Raw genomic sequence first — 17,989 nt, 5'->3', positions numbered from 1 at the left:
GGGTCTTGTTTTTGTATCCATTCAGCCAATCTTTGCCTTTTGGTTGGGGCATTCAACCCATTTACATTTAAGGTAATTATTGATAGGTGTGGTCCCGTTGCCATTTACTTTGTTGTTTTGGGTTCACGTTTATACAGCCTTTCTGCATTTCCTGTCTAGAGAAGATCCTTTAGCATTTGTTGAAGAGCTGGTTTGGTGGTGCTCAATTCTCTCAGCTTTTGCTTGTCTGTAAAGCTTTTGAATTCTCCTTCATATCTGAATGAGATCCTTGCTGGGTACAGTAATCTTGGTTGTAGGTTATTCTCTTTCATTACTTTAAGTATGTCCTGCCATTCCCTTCTGGCCTGGAGGGTTTCTATTGATAGATCAGCTGTTATCCTTATGGGAATCCATTTGCGTGTTATTTGTTGTTTCCCCTTGCTGCTTTTAGTATTTGTTCTTTGTGTTTGATCTTTGTTAATTTGATTAATATGTGTCTTGGGGTGTTTCGCCTTGGGTTCTTGACGAGTTTTGTGCCACAGTAAGCTGAAATAACTTTGTCTTAGGAACAGATGGAAAAACTGACGTCCAATCAATGCAGGCCCTTCATTTCATTCTGGATTTCTTCCTCTATGTTACTTAAATATCAGTGCCCGTGTCCTTGCAACTTACAGGCGATCGCCTGTAAGTTGCAGGCGATGAATACATGTTATTCACCCAATAGCCAAAGTATGAAGCGGAAGACAGGAAGAAAGAAAGCTGGGAGATGGCCCACAAGGGGACGCTGTATCTTCCTTCAGAGGGTGGTGTTTAAAGGGCAAGTGTGGTGAATAAAACCATTTGCCTGAGTACACTACCTTAAAGTAGGATCTCTGGTTCTACCTGGTTTAATGTTGTACAGGGAGCTAGCTAAATCACACTAAGTTGTTTCTACAGCATCCCTAGACCTTTAGAGTCCTCGATCTGAAACATTATGGACATACATTAACATTCTAGACATACCATCAAACGTCATACTGACTGCCATGTGTTTGAGTTTATGAGAAAACTGAGTTTTCACACTCAGGCTTCCCATATTCCTAACATTTTGTCCCAAAATATAGTCACTGAATTCTGTGAAAGCAGTGAGGAGAGGAAGCAAAAGAGAAGGAAATAAAGAATAAAAAATAAACATATTTCAAACTAAAATACAAAACATGTGCTAAAGTAATACCGAGAAATCTTAAGATATGGAAGAAGATCTCCCTTCAGTGGGAAAAATGTTGACCTAAGGGGTCCTTCTAAAACCTTGATTATTCTTGGATGGTTATTATGCTTTATAATTTCTGCTTATGCTAAATGGCAAGAAAATATTCCGTTTCATGAGTTTAACTTTATGTTTGTCGTAGGCAGAATAATGCCTCCCCCAAAGATGTCCCCTCATAATCCCAGGAATTATCATACCTTTCCTGGGATTTGGCAGATGTGATAAAGTTAGGGATCTTGAGGTGAGAGGTTATCCTGAGGTATCTGGATGGCACTAATATAAAAACAAGAGTTCTTACAAGTGAAAGGGGGAGGCAGTCAGTCACTATGAGAATAATAGGATGTAAGGCAGCCTGGGCTGGCCCCTACCGGCTTTGAAGATGGAGGAAGGGGCGGCAAGCCCAGGAGTACAAGTGACCTCTGGAAGCTGCAAAAACAAGAGAACAGATTCTCTCTCAGAGGCTCCAGGAAAAAAAAAAAAAAATGCAGCCTTGTTGACCCCTTGGTTTTCAATCCAAAGGGATCCGTTTCAGACTCCTAACCCACCAAACTATAAAAAAAATGAATTTGTGTTCTTTAAGCCACTAAGTTTGTGGTAATTTGTTACAGCAGCATCAAAAATATCAAACCCTTCATTTTTTAATTCAATAAGGTCTCCTTTAAGAGAAGCTGAAGATGAAGACTCTGATAATGAGATTAAAGTGCAGCATCGAAGGCTGGAAACGAGGCTGGCCTCCTCTGTGGAGTGCTGGGCATTTTGGCGTTTATGACTTTTATAAAAACACCTGAGAACAATCCACACAACAGTGCCCACCGGAAGGCCCAGAGCAAAGCTTCTGGCTCAGAAAACCACTGGCCTTTTCACAGAGGTGTTCTTCCTACGCTGAGTGCTGGCCTGCAAAAGCTAAAGGTGCGGTGAGAGGGAGGCCAGAGCGGGTCACCGAAATCTGGGCTGAGACCAGGGAGCAATGTTGGCATCTGACTGTTCCTTCTCCTTTATTCTCCACTTAAGGCTCTGCCTCCTGCCTGCTCTCACTCATTTTTTTCTCTCCCTCTCCTCACATTCTCTTCTTTTTCTTTCTGACTTCTTCTTCTGGTATCATTTGGAACTAAAATCTACCTTACTAGTCCTATTTATCCAAAAGGTTTAATTTTCATTATGTTCAATATATTTTCATTCCTTTTCAATTGTGATATACTGAAGCTATAAAACAGTTATCTTTGAATATCTTTCCATTCTGCGTGCTTAATTTTAATGGTAGCTACCAAAACTGAAATTTGCTTTTAATTAATTGACATAAATATGGACTGGGAAAAAAAAAAAGAAATAGAAAGTGTGTCACAACAGATAATAGTGGCTATTTCTAGAGAGTGAGGCAATGGATGACTCTTTTCCTTTTTTTTTTTTTTCCCACATTACATATCCCATCTTGAAATAATATTTTTCTGAAGAGAGACTATCTCTTTTTAGAAAGATAACTTCCCCAAATCCCCCCACAAAAGCCCTATCCCCCTAATTCCATTTAAGTGAAAGTGAAGTGAAAGTGTTCATTTCTAAGCAGTGTCTGACTCTTTGTGACCCCATGGACTGTAGCCTACCAGCCTCCTCTGTCCATGGGATTCTCCAGGCAAGAATACTGGAGTGGGTTGCCATTCCCTTCTCCAGGGGGGTCTTCCTGACCAGGTATTGAACCCAGGTCTCCTCCACTGCAGGCAGATTCTTTACCATCTGAGCCACTAACTTAAATCGCTTTTCAGGATTTGAAATCTAAGTTTCTGGGACCTGATTAAATTTTTAACAAAGCAAAACCAACGCAAAATACATTGAGAGATGAGTCTCATTCCATGCTGTACTCTTATTTACATGTGTGCAAAGGAACCTTAGCTTTTGTTTGCTTTCCTTTTTTATAATAATTTTCTATAGTAGGCTTACACTTGCTTTCTACACTTGCTTTACCACTCTAGAGCTACCTACTTATTGAGTATTTTTAGAAATAATTTTTCTGACATCCATTAGTTGATCTTTTATGCCCTGTTTGAATATCACTTCTCAGCTGCTCACATCTGCCACTTGCCATGGCATCTGTATTTGAGTTCTGTTCTCCATGTACCCACCACTGGCTCAGTGCACAGTGAAACGTGACTAAGAAGTTCTCCGTACCCACTCCAGAAAGTATTTAAAAGTAGGAGCGTTTTCACTCCCCTGCTATCGTCAAGGCTGCCTCTGAAGCATTAAGAAGCAACTCTTTGTGAATACTTGCAGGTCCTATTCCATAATTCTCTCCTTGAATGTTATATTTCAGCAGGACTGATTCAAGTCTTAGTCAAATGCATCACATCTTGACCTTGTCTGAATAGAAAATACCTGTGGGCTATCTGACGTAGAGAAGAAGGAAGAAAACACTTGACCCCAAAAGCTCAGTTTGAAAAATCATAAACAGATTTGTGTGCATAGTTCTTAATTTTCACACATATTTGTACAGTTTTCATACTATTTTATGATCTTATGACCAGAATTAATGCTACTAAGAATTTGTATATATACATTGTTGTTGTTGTTGCTTAGTCCTTCAGTCATATCCAACTCTTTGTGACCCCCATGGACTGACTGTAGCCCACCAGGCTCTTCTTTCCATGGGATTTCCCAGGCAACAATATTGGGGTGGGTAGCCATTTTCTTATCCGGGGGATCTTCCCAACCCAGGGATTGAACCTGTGTCTCTTGTATTGGCAGGTGGATTCTTTACCACTGAGTCACCAGGGAAGCCCTGCATATGTGTATATATACACACATATGTCCTGCATATGTGTGTATATATATACACACACATATATACACATATGTATACATGCACGTGTATATATATGCATATATACACAAATATTGTATAAATGCATATGTGTATACAAATATATATATACACACATATACATTGTATAAATCTGTATTTGTATACACATACATATGTAAGTCAAATGAAAAACTTACACACACACATATCATCAGAATACGGTAAAGCGCTTTAGCAGTTTTTCTTTAACCCAAGCAGACTTATGAAAGCTAGACTTGAAAATCAACCTTAAATGCATTTTGTTCCCCTCATGCTTGTAAGTGGAATTTTAATACTAGCCACTAATAATGTTTTGTAATTAACCAGCATTTTAACACTGAAATAAGCAATAAACTAACGCTTTAACACTTTTTTAATTGAAAAGATTAAGAGAAAGCTAATTAATTTGTAAACTATACATAGTGAATCATTCTGAGTCTATGATTAATTTGTTCTATTTTTTTGTTCCACACATGAGTAGCTTTTTTTACAAAGTACAAAACATGTAATTAGCAGTAGACAGTTTTATCAACCCCTGGAAATATCTGTTTGTTCATTAGTTTATTAGTTTTTCTCATAACAGTTCAAAAATTTCTGATCTTTCATTAACTTGTAGATTTTGTAAATCCTTTATTTGTGTTGTAATAGCAGAAATAGGATCATATTATTTTCCAGAAATAAATGATTTAGCATTATTTATTTTAGAATCTATACTCAAATTTTAGCTTGGTTTATAATATTTTAATGTCAGTATACCATTCCATAACTATGTCTTAATACAAGCTCTCAGTATTTTTCAACAGGAAATCTACTTAACTAACCTCTTGTAGGCCTAATTTCAGCCACTTCTAATTTCCTTGCCTATCCAGCACTAATAAATAAATTTATTTAATCCAATAAATATTTATTGAGGCTCTACTGCTGTGACAGGCACTATTTAAAATTCTGCCAATACCAAAATGAATAAAACAGACAAAAATCCCCCAAACCCATGTAATCTACATTCTAGTTGCATGGGGCAGGTAGTAAAGCAAATGAATAAGGCAAGAATACTGTAGTGGGGAGTCATTCCCTTCTCCAGCGGATCTTCCTGACCCAGGGATAGAACCCAGGTCTCCTGCATTGCAGGCAGATTCTTTACCATCTGAGCCACAGGGAAGCCCCCAAGTAAATCATATGTCATATTAAGGAATGATTACTGCTATGAAAAGTCACCATCGTGGCTCGGACAGTAAAGCGTCTGCCTACAATTCGGGAGATCCAGGTTCGATCCCTGGGTTGGGAAGATCCTCTGGAGAAGGAAATGGCAACCCACTCCAGAACTCTTGCCTGGAAAATCCCATGGACGGAAAAGCCTGGTAGGCTACAGTTTATGGGGTCGTAAAGAGTAGGACACGACTGAGCAACTTCACTTTCACTGCTATGAAGAAAACTACATCGAGCAATGGGAGATGGAGACTAAAGTGAGTAAATACAGTTTTAGGTGTGATTCTCAAGGAAGGTCTTAGTGAGAAGATGACATCTGAAAAGTGACTTGAAGGAGTTGATGGAGATGGTCACGCTTGTAGATATGTTAGGGGAATAGTAAATGCAATGGGCCTGATATCTTTGTGGAATACAACATGCCCAGTACGGCTGAAACTGAGTGGATGAGCAAGCAAGGTATGCAGAGGGTAGTCAGTGCCAAGACCAAGAGTGCAGAGTCTTGGAGGCCACTGTCTTGGAAGTTTGACATGACAACAACGTACATGTTAACAGGCGTGTTCTGGTTGCTGTGATGGGAGTAGACTGAGGTGTGGCAAGGGGGAAAGCAAGTAGGAGGTCATAGGAACAGAGGGTAAAACACAAAGGTGTTTGACCTGAGAGGGAGCATGGAGGTAATGAGAGCAGAACAGCTGGCGGAATGGAGGTGGGGCGTGACTGCAGAGAGCCATCAAAGGAATGTGCCTCCTGCCTGGCGTGGATACGTTCTTACTGGGTTATGAGACCCTCTCCTTTTTATCAATATAACACACTAATTCACTTTAAGTCTCACTTTTCTAAGAATCCTAATTAACCTCATGCTATTCTAAACAGTCCATTAAACTCCATTCCCTGAGGCATGTAAATAGGTTTATTTTGTGACTTTGTCCTGATTAAAAGAGTTTGCCAGCTTTCTAACATTACACATGTTATATATAATATACACATATATAAGATGTTAGAAAGATGGAAAATCATATATATGGTAAATATATGTGGTAGAATATATATAGGGTAGATTTTTTAAAGTAAATTTCACTTTTAAATAATTTTGTAGATCTAACAAATTTCAAGCTACTCAAAAATCTACATATGTGTAAAATACATAAATACATATTTTATGCAAATATACAATCTAAAACAAATAATAATATAATACATGTAAAATGCATCTATACATCTATATCTGTCTATATTATATCTTCTTGCATCTAAAAAATAAAAATATATATATATCTACTTAAAGGACTGAATAAGGAAATATGTTTGCCTACTTTCATTCTCAGTACTTACTGAGAGTGAAAGGTTAGTTACTCAGTGGTGCATTTGCGACCCCATGGACTGTAGCCTGCCAGGCTCCTCTGTCCATGAAATTCTCCAGGCAAGAATACTGGAGTGGGTTGCCATTCCCTTCTTCAGGGGATCTTCCCAACCTGGGAATTGAACTTGAGTTTCCTGCATTGCAAGTGGATTCTCTACTGTCTGAGCCACTAGGCAAGCTTTAATACAGCATTCTAATTATGATTATCAAAGTACTCTAGCAAAATCTACTATCATGGAATTTTTTCTTATTTTTAAATGTGACACACGGATAACTTTTAATAATACTTGATATTTTTCTTAAAAAGGGGTGGAATTTGGTTTCAGCGGATTTGTGTGTTTTTTTTTTCCCATGGTCATAGCAGAGATTCGGTCAGAGCAGCACCTGATGCAAAGAACTGAAATTGGAAAAGACACTGATGCTGGGAAAGATTGAAGGTGGGAGGAGAAGGGGACGACAGAGGATGAGATGGTTGGATGGCATCACTGACTCAATGGACATGAGTTTGAGCAAACCCCAGGAAATAGTGAAGGACAGGGAAGCCTGGCATGCTGCAGTCCATGGGCTCGCAAAGAATCAGATATGACTGAGCAACTGAACTGAACTGAGCAGAGATTTGAGTCAGAAATACTACCTTTCAGAGAACTCCCTACTTCTGATGAAGGGAGCTGATGGTTGGCCTTCATTCAGAGGAGGGCAAGCAAGGTGGTGTGACCTCAGTAGGGGTGGGAGAGGGGTTGGGGGGAGTTTGTGGTCGCTCATCAAAACAGGAAAATCTGTGGCTGGTCATTGTTTATCTTGGCTGATAATTTCTTATCTCTGGTGAGAATGTAAATTCCACTCAGAGCAGGTTAAAATGTGAGCCACTATTTCTGTGAGATTAACTTTGGGTGAAAACTGAAGATAAAACAAGAAGGAACTGGAAAATGAGGGAGGTGGTGGCTCTGAAGTGAAGCAGGCAGCCAGATGGGCAGAGTGTGACTGCTTCTTGCTTCAGGGTTTGCCTGGAACCTTCCCTGGAGGTGAGGATCCAACACTGGCTCCATCAACTGCCCTGAGTGTAACCACTGAGGTTAAAATTGATGTTCCTTTGGGCATGTGGAGTGCTCTTCATAGACAGCATGTCCTCATTTTAGCCTCACAGTAACCTCCAGCAAGAGGGGGAGAAAAACTTTCATTTATTTTATAGAAAAAAAATATGAATCTCAGAGAGGGAAAATGACTTAACCAAGGCTACACACTGATTCAAAATATATTTACCATGTATCCACTATTCTCCTTTTTGCAGAGTATTACAGAAGGGAAAGAAAATTAATATACTGTCTTTCTCCTTGAAGAGCTCACAATCCATTCAAGTGTTTGTACAAATAGATATTTAAGTTCTGATTAGGGATGGAAAATAGAGTACGACTTAATACCTGGTCTTTTTCTTTTCTTTTTTTCTAATTACGTTGTACATCACATGTACCTGGGCTTCGCTTGTGGCTCAGTTGGTAAAGAATCCACATGCAATGTGGGAGACCTGGGTTCTATCCCTGGGTTGGGAAGATCCCCTGGAGAAGGGAAAGGCTACCCACTCCAGTATTCTGGCCTGGAGAATTCATGGACTATACAGTTCATGGGGTCACAAAGAGTCAGACACGCCTGAGCGAACTTCACTTACTCTTTCACTTACATATACCTATCTGGTCTTTTTAATCCTATTTAATTTTCTTTACCACAGTGTTTAAAAAATACAAAAATTCATAGTTTGTTATAAAAAAGTAATTCATGTTTATGTAAATACAAATAAGGCAATACATAAATATGAAAAACAATTTTATGATCAGTAATCTCAGTGCTACTGCTGCTAAGTCACTTTAGTCGTGTCCGACTCTGTGTGATCCCATAGATGGCAGCCCACCAGGCTCCCCCGTCCCTGGGATTCTCCAGGCAAGAGCACTGGAGTGGGTTGCCATTTCTTTCTCCAGGGGATCTTCCCAACCCAGGGATAGAACCCAGGTCTTCCACATTGCAGGTGGACTCTCCAATCTCAGTACTTGACAACAATAACATAAAATTACAAAATAACACTTTATACTTTTTATTTACTTTTAGTTTATTCTGATTTTAGTTTTATTCTCCTCATAGTGTAGTGGGAGTCTTATGATTTCTGTGTCAAACAGTATGGCTCCACTTAATGACTTGAATAGTTTCCTAGGATATCATTATATCATCCTTTACTTTACCATTCTCTTATTGATGGATGTTACAATTTGCTCCTAATTTTTTCATCCAAGACTATATTGAGATAAAGATTATACATAAATATTTGTAAATGCATTTAATTATTTCCTCACTATATAATTCCATAAATAAAATTGTTGGCCCAAGTTCATACTCAAGTTTAAAAATATTGGCCTCTGATCATGGCAGATCTTGATTTAAATTCAATTTATAATTCTTTAAATGAGAATGAAAACTTTTATTTTCCCTAATGGTTAATAACTTTTTAAAAAGCTAATGTATGAAATTTATCTTTATGATATTACTCAAAATTGTCCTACAGCTTAGAATTTTTATTTAGTTATTGGGAAAAAAATCTGAGGAAACTTGAATATGGACAGATCTGAGATAGGTCTGAGTCTCTGTGATTTAAACTGAAGGTAATCTGACTCAAAGATAAAGCCATAACATGGATTTGTTATGTGGTATGAACAAAGATAAAACCACGACACGGATTTATGTGGTATGAACTTTTGTTCCCTATAGAAGCACTTTTCTGACATTGCTGAAGTGAATAGTCAGTACTGAAGATTTAGATCTGCAAAAATATTTTGAAATTCTTTCCATAAAAATACTCCCTGGTGGTCCCAGAAAAATATCTCAAAACAACATGTTGGCAATTGGGAGCGAGAACCCTTTGATGCTACATGCGTGCACGTGTGTTTGAGATTGATGGTCATGGGTATGGCAGAGTGTAGCAGACATGCTGTGTGCTTTAGGATATAATGTACATGAACTGGAATACCCCTCCTGTATTTTTTCTCATCCATCTCATTTTATTTCTTCCCTTAAAATTTGCTGTTTGCCTCTTTAGAGATTCCTCCAAAGTAGTACAGGCTATGATAGTGCCTTGACAAGGTAATTATTTGACTCATGAGGCTACTGAATGGGATTAAAGACAAACAGATAAGTAAGCAGGTTTTATTTAGGTGTGCACTGGCACATGGACCTCCCACTATGCAAAACACCCACAGGCATTCTTCTCTGCTCATGCAAGGTTGAGGAAAACAGGTAATGTTTTCTCCAAAGACAACCAGCACAGCAAGAACATTAGAAATGAAAGGGGTTTGGGCGCCTCCCATAGTGATTTGCCTCTGATCCTTGTCATTTTGTGGCAAAGAGCTCTTTATGTTTACTATACAGTGATAAATACGTTTGGATGCTGTTAAATAATCCTATTAAGCACACTGGAGAGCTATGAGTCTGTTTTTTAGCCTCTCTTTCTTGCTGATAAAAGTAAAAACAACAACAAAAAAATTAACTGGGTTTAGCTTAGAAACATTGTGTACACATTAAAAAATATGCACCGCATGACACTAGCTCCTGGATGAAACTCATTAACTTACTATTAGAAAGTTACTAAATTACTTCCTAGTTCTAGTACTAAAAGCAAAAAAAAAAAAAAGAAAAAAAATTGCTTTGAAGGATAATTAGCTTTTTCATTAAAAAAGAAACCAGCTTGAGGAGGAAAGAACACTTCTCTTCAAGAAACATAGAATTAAAACTGTGAAATCATTATGCTATGAATTCTCAGCACTTGTATCACTCTTTAAATAGTGTATGAAGATCAGAACAAAAGGAGAAAGTGCTAGGTAGGGTTCAAAGAAGTGCCAGGTTTGGTATTCATGATGTACTAAATGTACTGCCTTTTGTCACTGACATAAAAAAGATAGCCAGAGGGGTGAAAAATTAAAAAGGCCTGGAGTTGTCCGTATGCACAGTCAGAGCAGTTCACTGTCTATTTGGTTTGGATTCAGAACAATGGAAAATAATGCTTCCTCTATTGTCTTTTTTTTTTTTTTAAGTTGTAAGTATATTACTGAACGTGAAATCTGAACGTGTCAGAAATTAAGTGCTGTAATAAAACAATGTCTAAAACAATAACATATATCATGTATTAATCGGCATCTTTTGTAAAATGCATGGTTCTTATATTGCTTGAGGATTGTGAATTAATAATAATTCCAAATGTATGGATGTCACTTACTGTTAAATAAAACTTTCAGAGATTTTTATTTCTTCCTTTTTGGTATCAGTTGTAATTTTATTTTGAGGGGATAGTTTTTTTCTTGACACCACGTGTAGTTATCTCAAACACCTTCAACATTAAAAACAAAGATTTTGGAATGAAAGCTTCAAAACTGAAGCTCTTCTGTTTTTCACCCATTCACCATCCTCATGGCTGGGGTGTGAGGATTCTGAGGGACTGTCTTTCCTTCTGAAGTCCACTTGACAGTATGCTCTGAGGTGGCTTGCTTCTTTTTGTGTGTGATTTGTTTGATCTTCGTTTCTGGTCTTTTGTTTTTTTGTTTTGTTTTGTTTTTAATTGGAGGACAATTGCTTTATAATGTTGTGTCAGTGGCTTGCTTCTTAACCATGTCCTGCAACCTGGTGAAGATGAGGTGACGTGAGCTCATGATCACAAGGTAATGGACAGCCCATGTGGCAAAGGGCTGAATTGATACCAAGGCTAAGGTAAGACAGACAGTGAATTTGCTGCATAAAAGGTCATTGAGTGATGGGTTTGGTGAATCTGAAGGGAAGGAAAGATAATGAGTAGAATTCAAGAGAGGCTCTACCTTCTGGCTGGAGGAAGAGAATGGAAGGGAAGTATTATCTACTCAAATTGGCATGAGCAATTGCTCTAGAATCTTCTAGTAAGCTCATTAAAATGTGGATTTCCTGAGTCTGTTACAGACCTTATAAAACAGAAACTCTTGGGATGTTGCTCTGGAATCTGTACTTTATAGATTTACTCAGGTGATTCTCAAATTAGAATATAAGAACCACTGACTTAGAGAAAACAAAGCAAACAAACCAAAACAGAACTGATGGACCGATTGGTGGTCTCCAAGTTCAGTGAGTGAAGCTCAAACACTTCTTCCTTTCAGAACTACCTAGGGATTAACTGCTAGATGAGAAAAACTCCAGAGAAAATCTCTGAATACATTCCAAGCAGCGTAAAAGGATTAAAGAGTATAGTAAGGGCTAACTTTATAAGTAAGAAAGCAAGGAGCAGTAAGGTTTTACTTCCATGAGATTTATTTAACTGGATACCTATCTTTCCTTTCTCAACTACATATTGGTTTAGTTCAGTTCAGTCACTCAGTCGGGTCCAACCCCATGAACTGGAGCATACCAGGCTTCCCTGTTCATCACTAACTCCTGGAGCTTGTTCAAACTCATGTCCATTGAGTTGGTGATGCCATCCTACCATCTCATTCTCTGTCTCCCCTTTTCTTCCTGCCTTCAGTCTTTCCCAGCATCAGGATCTTTTCAAAAGTCAGTTCTTCGCATCAGGTGGCCAAAGTATTAGAACTTCAGCTTCAGCATCAGTCCTTCCAATGAATATTCAGGACTGATTTCCTTTATGATTGACTGATTTGATCTCCTTGCAGTCCAAAGGACTCTCAAGAGTCTTCTCCAACACCACAGTTCAAAAGCATCAATTCTTTGGCGCTCAGCTTTCTTTATAGTCCAGCTCTCACACCCATTCATGACTACTGGAAAAACCACAGCTTTGACTAGAAGGACCTTTGTTGACAAAGTAATGTCTCTGTTTTTTGATATGCTGTCTAGGTTGGTCATAACTTTTCTTCCAAGGAGAAGCGTCTTTTAATTTAAGCCAGCTTAAAGTATAACCATTGGGAAATGTGACAATGATCAATCCCACACACACCAAAAGAAAATTTCCAAATAAGTGACTGATATCAGACCTTCCCTCACTTGACAGAGATTAGGGAGAGAAAGCGCAACTATGGGAAAGAGAAAGAGAAGACAAAGCTTAGCACAAGCCCAACTGCCTTCCTTTAAGCAAATGTCCTGCCAGTAAGTAGTATGGGGAGTGTCAGGCTCCCTTACATTCGTTATATAGCAAGCATTTGCTGAGTGTCTACTGCATTAGTCTAGTCATGTGATTTCATTTATGAAGTCAAATAAGGAGTTTTTCTTTCTTTCTTTTTTTTTTTTTTTTTCATATCAAGAACCTAATATCCAGGATCCAGCCATGGCTGAGGTCTACCCAGGATTTTTCATCACATTCCATTTCCAAACTCAATAAACTCTCATTTTTCTATGTGAAAAAAAAGACAAACTATCCAGTAAGTCTATATTGCTATTCCGTTGACAGGGTATATACAGTAGGCTGTGGGAGCACAGAGGGTAGGGTCCTAGATTAGATCTGTGATGATGGAATGTTTCCTGCAATAAACGGCATGAGCTGAGTACTGAAGACATGTGAAGGATGAACTGAAGGCTCTCACATCCAGTTGCTCAGAAGTGAGGAGAGGCTGAGCTGAGCATAGCCATGGAGATGAAGGTGAGGTATGAATGATGTTCCAGAGGTAGAATATATTGGACTTGGGGACTGATTTGATGTGGTGGTTTTAGGTAACTAGTATCAATGACTGGGTTGGTAATGGACCATTTACATTTATACAGGAGGAATAACAAGTCTGGGTGGGATGAGGGAATGGGAAAGTTGAATATTAACCTGCTGAGTTTGTTATAGGGACATACCGTGGAGGATATTGAGATGTTTGCACAATCAACAAATATTTATTAAATTCCTTGTGTGTGCCAGTCACTGTCCATCAGGTTAATAGATCCAATAGAAAGTCTTGGCTGAGCAATGTAGGTTGAGAAATCTTCATCATATAAATGGGCATTGAAGACATAGCTGGGGGCATCAAGGGGAAGAGTATAAGTGACAGGAAAAACCTGAGGGCAACGCTTGGGAGCACTGCTATCTAAGGGTGAGGCTAAAGGGAGAGTCCAGGACACAGACTGAGAAACAACAGCCTCACTCAAACTGAACCCACGTGATCATGGTATACGGTCCTTTGAATGTGTTCCTGGATTCTGTTTGCAAGAATTTTGTCAAGGAATTTTGCTTCTATGTTCATCAGTGATATTGGCTTTTATTTTTTATTTTTTTTGGTGTGTGTGGTATCTTGGTTTTGCTATCAGGGTGATGGTGGCCTTGTAGAATGATGAACCTATTTGCAGGGGATGAATGGGGACGCCGTTGTAGAGAACGGACTTGTGGACACAGAGGGGGAAGGAGAGGGCAGACAGATGGAGCAAGTAGTGCTGACATGAACACTCTATCACGTGTAAAACAGATAACTAGTGGGGAGCTGCTGTCTGATGCAGGGACCCCAGCCTGGCATTCTGTGGTGGCCTAGAGGGGTAGGAGAAAGGAGGGAGGCACAAGAAAGAGGGTGTATGTACACATATATATCCATTCACTTCGGTTCAGTTGCTCAGTCGTGTCCGACTCTTTGCAACCCCATGGACTGCAGCACACAAGGCCTCCCTGCCCATCACCAACTCCCGGAGTCTACCCAAACCCATGTCCATCAAGTCGGTGATGCCATCCAGCCATCTCATCCTCTCTCATCCCCTTCTCCTCCTGCCTTCAATCTTTCCCAGCATCAGAGTCTTTTCAAATGAGTCAGCTCTTCACATGAGGTGGCCAAAGTATTGGAGTTTCAGCTTCAGCATCAGTCCTTCCAATGAACACTCAGGATTGGTCTCCTTTAGGATGGACTGGTTGGATCTCCTTGCATGTATATATATGTTTGTGTGTACATATATTTGTATATATATAACACTATTATGACTGATTCATGCTGTATGTCAGAAACCAACACAACACTATAAGGCAATTATCCTCCAAATAAAAAATTAAAAAAAACAAAAATGAAACTGAACCCAAGTGAAGACCTTGTTGAGTCATGGGAAATAAAGAAAACTGCTATGAGAAGGAGGAGGCAACATATATTAAATGCAAATGCCCCATTTATGTTACTTAGTTTGCCAACATAAGATCAGTGATGAGAGCAGATTCATAGAAGCAGGGGAGATGAAATCCACATTGAGGGAATGACCAGTATTGGAGGAGGATACAGCAAGGAAGGACAACTTATTCTGGCTCCTTGGCTGCATGTATGAGAAGGGTTGAGAAAGATGCATCATTTTTAAACACATACCATGCGTCATTCCTATCCTCTCTGCACTCCTGCATTTTAATCTGACACTCCTTACTTCCTTTCTCTCACTTGACTTCTGCTCACCTTCGCTGTTTGATGCCCTCCTGAGGGTAGACTTGTTATAAGAGGTGGAGAGGGAACACAGCACCCCTGGGTGCTCAGAAGGTATGATCCATCATACACTGGTGGTTGCTACTTCTGAGGGTTCTCCATCTGCCTGGTAATGAGCATTCACTTCACAGACACTTTAGATTCTTAAAAACAAAAACATAAAAGTTTGCCAGGTAAGTAGCATCATGTTTCTTATACAAGGAAAGGAAGAGAGGATCAAGAAGGCTAAGTCAACACCTTGGACCACACAGATAATAAGTGACAGAACTGGGGCTGGAACAGCCTTTCTTATTCCAGAATCCATTCCCCTTTTAAAATATCACAGGAGGGAAGGAAAAGTTGAATAACAGGGAAGTTAAGAGAGTTGAGAATCGATTTGATTGACACCCCGCTTTTGTTAGAGCTAGAGCAGAACTCTGAATAGCAACAGCAAAGACAATGAATGGGGCTGGTGGGCCATGAAGCTCACCTCCTAAATGCCAGCTCTGTATCATCTGACCAGAAGAGTCACATCTTTAGGAGAGGACAGCTAATAGAATTTTAAAGGATGCTGTGTTTGAAAGGTGAAGAAGTTGAATATTAGTCACTGGAAGAATATGTCAATATTTAGAACCTGAAGCTCATGAGGCTTTTGTCGACGGTGAACTCTGTTCTCTCTTATTGAAATGTCTGAGAATGGTCCCCGTGTCTGACCATGACTTCCTTTACTGCCTTTAGGCCTATATCATAGTCACTGTTTTCATCACAAACAGGAAAGTTGTGCCAGAAGTTGCAGGACATTTTCTTAGTAAGAACTGGTTTAGTCCCACATTATCATTCAAGTTGTTTGCCCCAGTCCACTGAAATAATAAGAGAGACTGAGCCAGTTCTCATGAAGCTTCTTCCTGACATGGGGAGAAGGAACAATGACATCCTCATTACAAGGTCTGATCCAGACCCATCTGACTCTGATCTTTCTGCGCCTGCAAAAGATCCATTTGTTAACTTAGATTTTTCTCAGAAGGACACAGCAGGGAGGAAGTGACAATGATTCTGACATGAAAAAGCTTTTACTGACTGTTAGTTTTATTTCTTTTATGATCTTCAACTCTACAGGTGGCAAAATACTTTATACTAGTTGGAACTACAGGGTTTTAAGGTCATTTTGTTTGGTAATCTATAGTGTTACAGAAAAACAAGCTGGAACAGAGAAAAAGTAAACTTAAGGAAATGGATATGTTTACTTTATTTAAATAAATCTCTTTGCTCTTCTGCAGTGTTTCTGTCCCTTACATCCTCTCAGATTTACAACTAAGTGTTGGTAATTGCTGGAAAGAGCCACAGATTTTACAGAATAATTGGCCCTATTTTAAGACATACATTTTAGTGTGTACACTACATGGTGTGGCTATAAAGTATAAAATAGATTTTTGCATCTTGCTTTTCGAAATCATTCCCATTATTTTCTGTCACATGTGGTGTACATGTGTGAATGTGGCAACGTTTTATAGTTTGAAGGTTCTTTATAGTTTTTAGAAGTTACAAAATAATAGAATTAATTGCTTCGAATTTAGTCATTTTGCACTGGGCAAATATTGATTTCTTTCCCAACACCTTTAATTTCTAATGGAGCTTGAAATTAACTTTGGATTTTAATTCTATTTTATTCTGGGTTTGTACATCAGAGCCATTAATAATGTCAGGAGACTGCTGAGAGAACTGTTTCTGAGCCAGGAGCCCCCAGAGAGCCATCAGCATTTGGGTCTCCATCTTTTACAGAGAGGAGGAAAGTCTGAGTGGGAATGGTATTGTACTAGGATTTTATGGGGTCAAAAAAGGTAGCCTGTAAAAAGTCAGCCTCGGATCACTTGCTGAGGTTTGCATCATCCTGCCTGCTTGTATGCATCTTTAATCAGATCCGAAATGGTCAGGGCAGCAAAGGACAAGCAAAGGATTCTTTTCACCAAAAATGCCTGGAAGATGGTCTTTCTGATTCTACTATATGTGTGTATGGCATATGCATATATACCGTAATGACTGACCAAGGGAATTGTTTCATTACTTATTTATTTTATAATCACATAATTTTAAAGTCGAAAGGAATCTTTCAGGTTGTCTAACTAGTGATTTGCCAACAGATTAAAAAAACAAGGGCTTCCTAGGTGACATTAGTGGTAAAGAACTCACTTGCCAGTGCAGGAGATGTAAGAGACGTGGGTTCGATCACTGAGTCGGCAAGATCTCCTGGAGGAGGGCATGGCAACTAACGTCAGTATTCTTGCCTGGAGAATCCCATCTACAGAGGAGCCTGGTGGGCTATACAGTCTATGGGATCACAAAGAGCTGGACATGAGTGAAGCGACTTAGCATAGAATAGCATAGCATGGTAAATGCACACACAATTATATTAATACTGGACATGGAACAACAGACTGGTTCCAAATAGGACAAGGAGTACGTCAAGGCTGTATATTGTCACCCTGCTTATTTAACTTATATACAGAGTACATCATGAGAAACGCTGGGCTGGATGAAGCACAAGCTGGAATCAAGATTGCCGGGAGAAATATCAATAACCTCAGATTTGCAGATGACACCACCCTGATGGCAGAATGTGAAGAGGAACTAAAAAGCCTCTTGATGAAAATGAAAGAGGAGAGTGAAAAAGCTGACTTAAAGCTCAACATTCAGAAAACTAAGATCATGGCATCCAGTTCCATAACTTCATGGCAAATAGATGGGGAGACAGTGGAAACAGTGGCTGACTATATCTTTCTGGGCTCCAAAATCACTGCAGATGGTGATTGCAGCCATGAAATTAAAAAATGCTTACTCCTTGGAAGGAAAGTTATGACCAACCTAGACAGCATGCTAAAAATCAGAGACATTACTTTGCCAACAAAGGTCCATCTAGTCAAGGCTATGGTTTTTCCAGTGGTCATGTATGGATGTGAGAGTTGGACTATAAAGAAAGCTGAGGCCGAAAAATTGATGCTTTTGAACTGTGGTATTGGAGAAGACTC

General features: G+C 39.1%; 1 protein-coding gene across 1 annotated transcript in view; it reads right to left on the bottom strand.

The window, feature by feature from the left end:
* CNTNAP2 (contactin associated protein 2) overlaps positions 1 to 17,989 on the bottom strand; it is a 2,193,843-nt gene that overhangs the window by 829,998 nt on the left and 1,345,856 nt on the right. The gene's annotated exons all lie outside the window — the stretch shown is intronic.

Source organism: Cervus canadensis, chromosome 3 (assembly GCF_019320065.1).
Source record: "Cervus canadensis isolate Bull #8, Minnesota chromosome 3, ASM1932006v1, whole genome shotgun sequence".
In the NCBI taxonomy this organism is placed as follows: Eukaryota; Metazoa; Chordata; class Mammalia; order Artiodactyla; family Cervidae; genus Cervus; species Cervus canadensis.
This window is presented reverse-complemented; position numbering and strand designations above follow the sequence as displayed.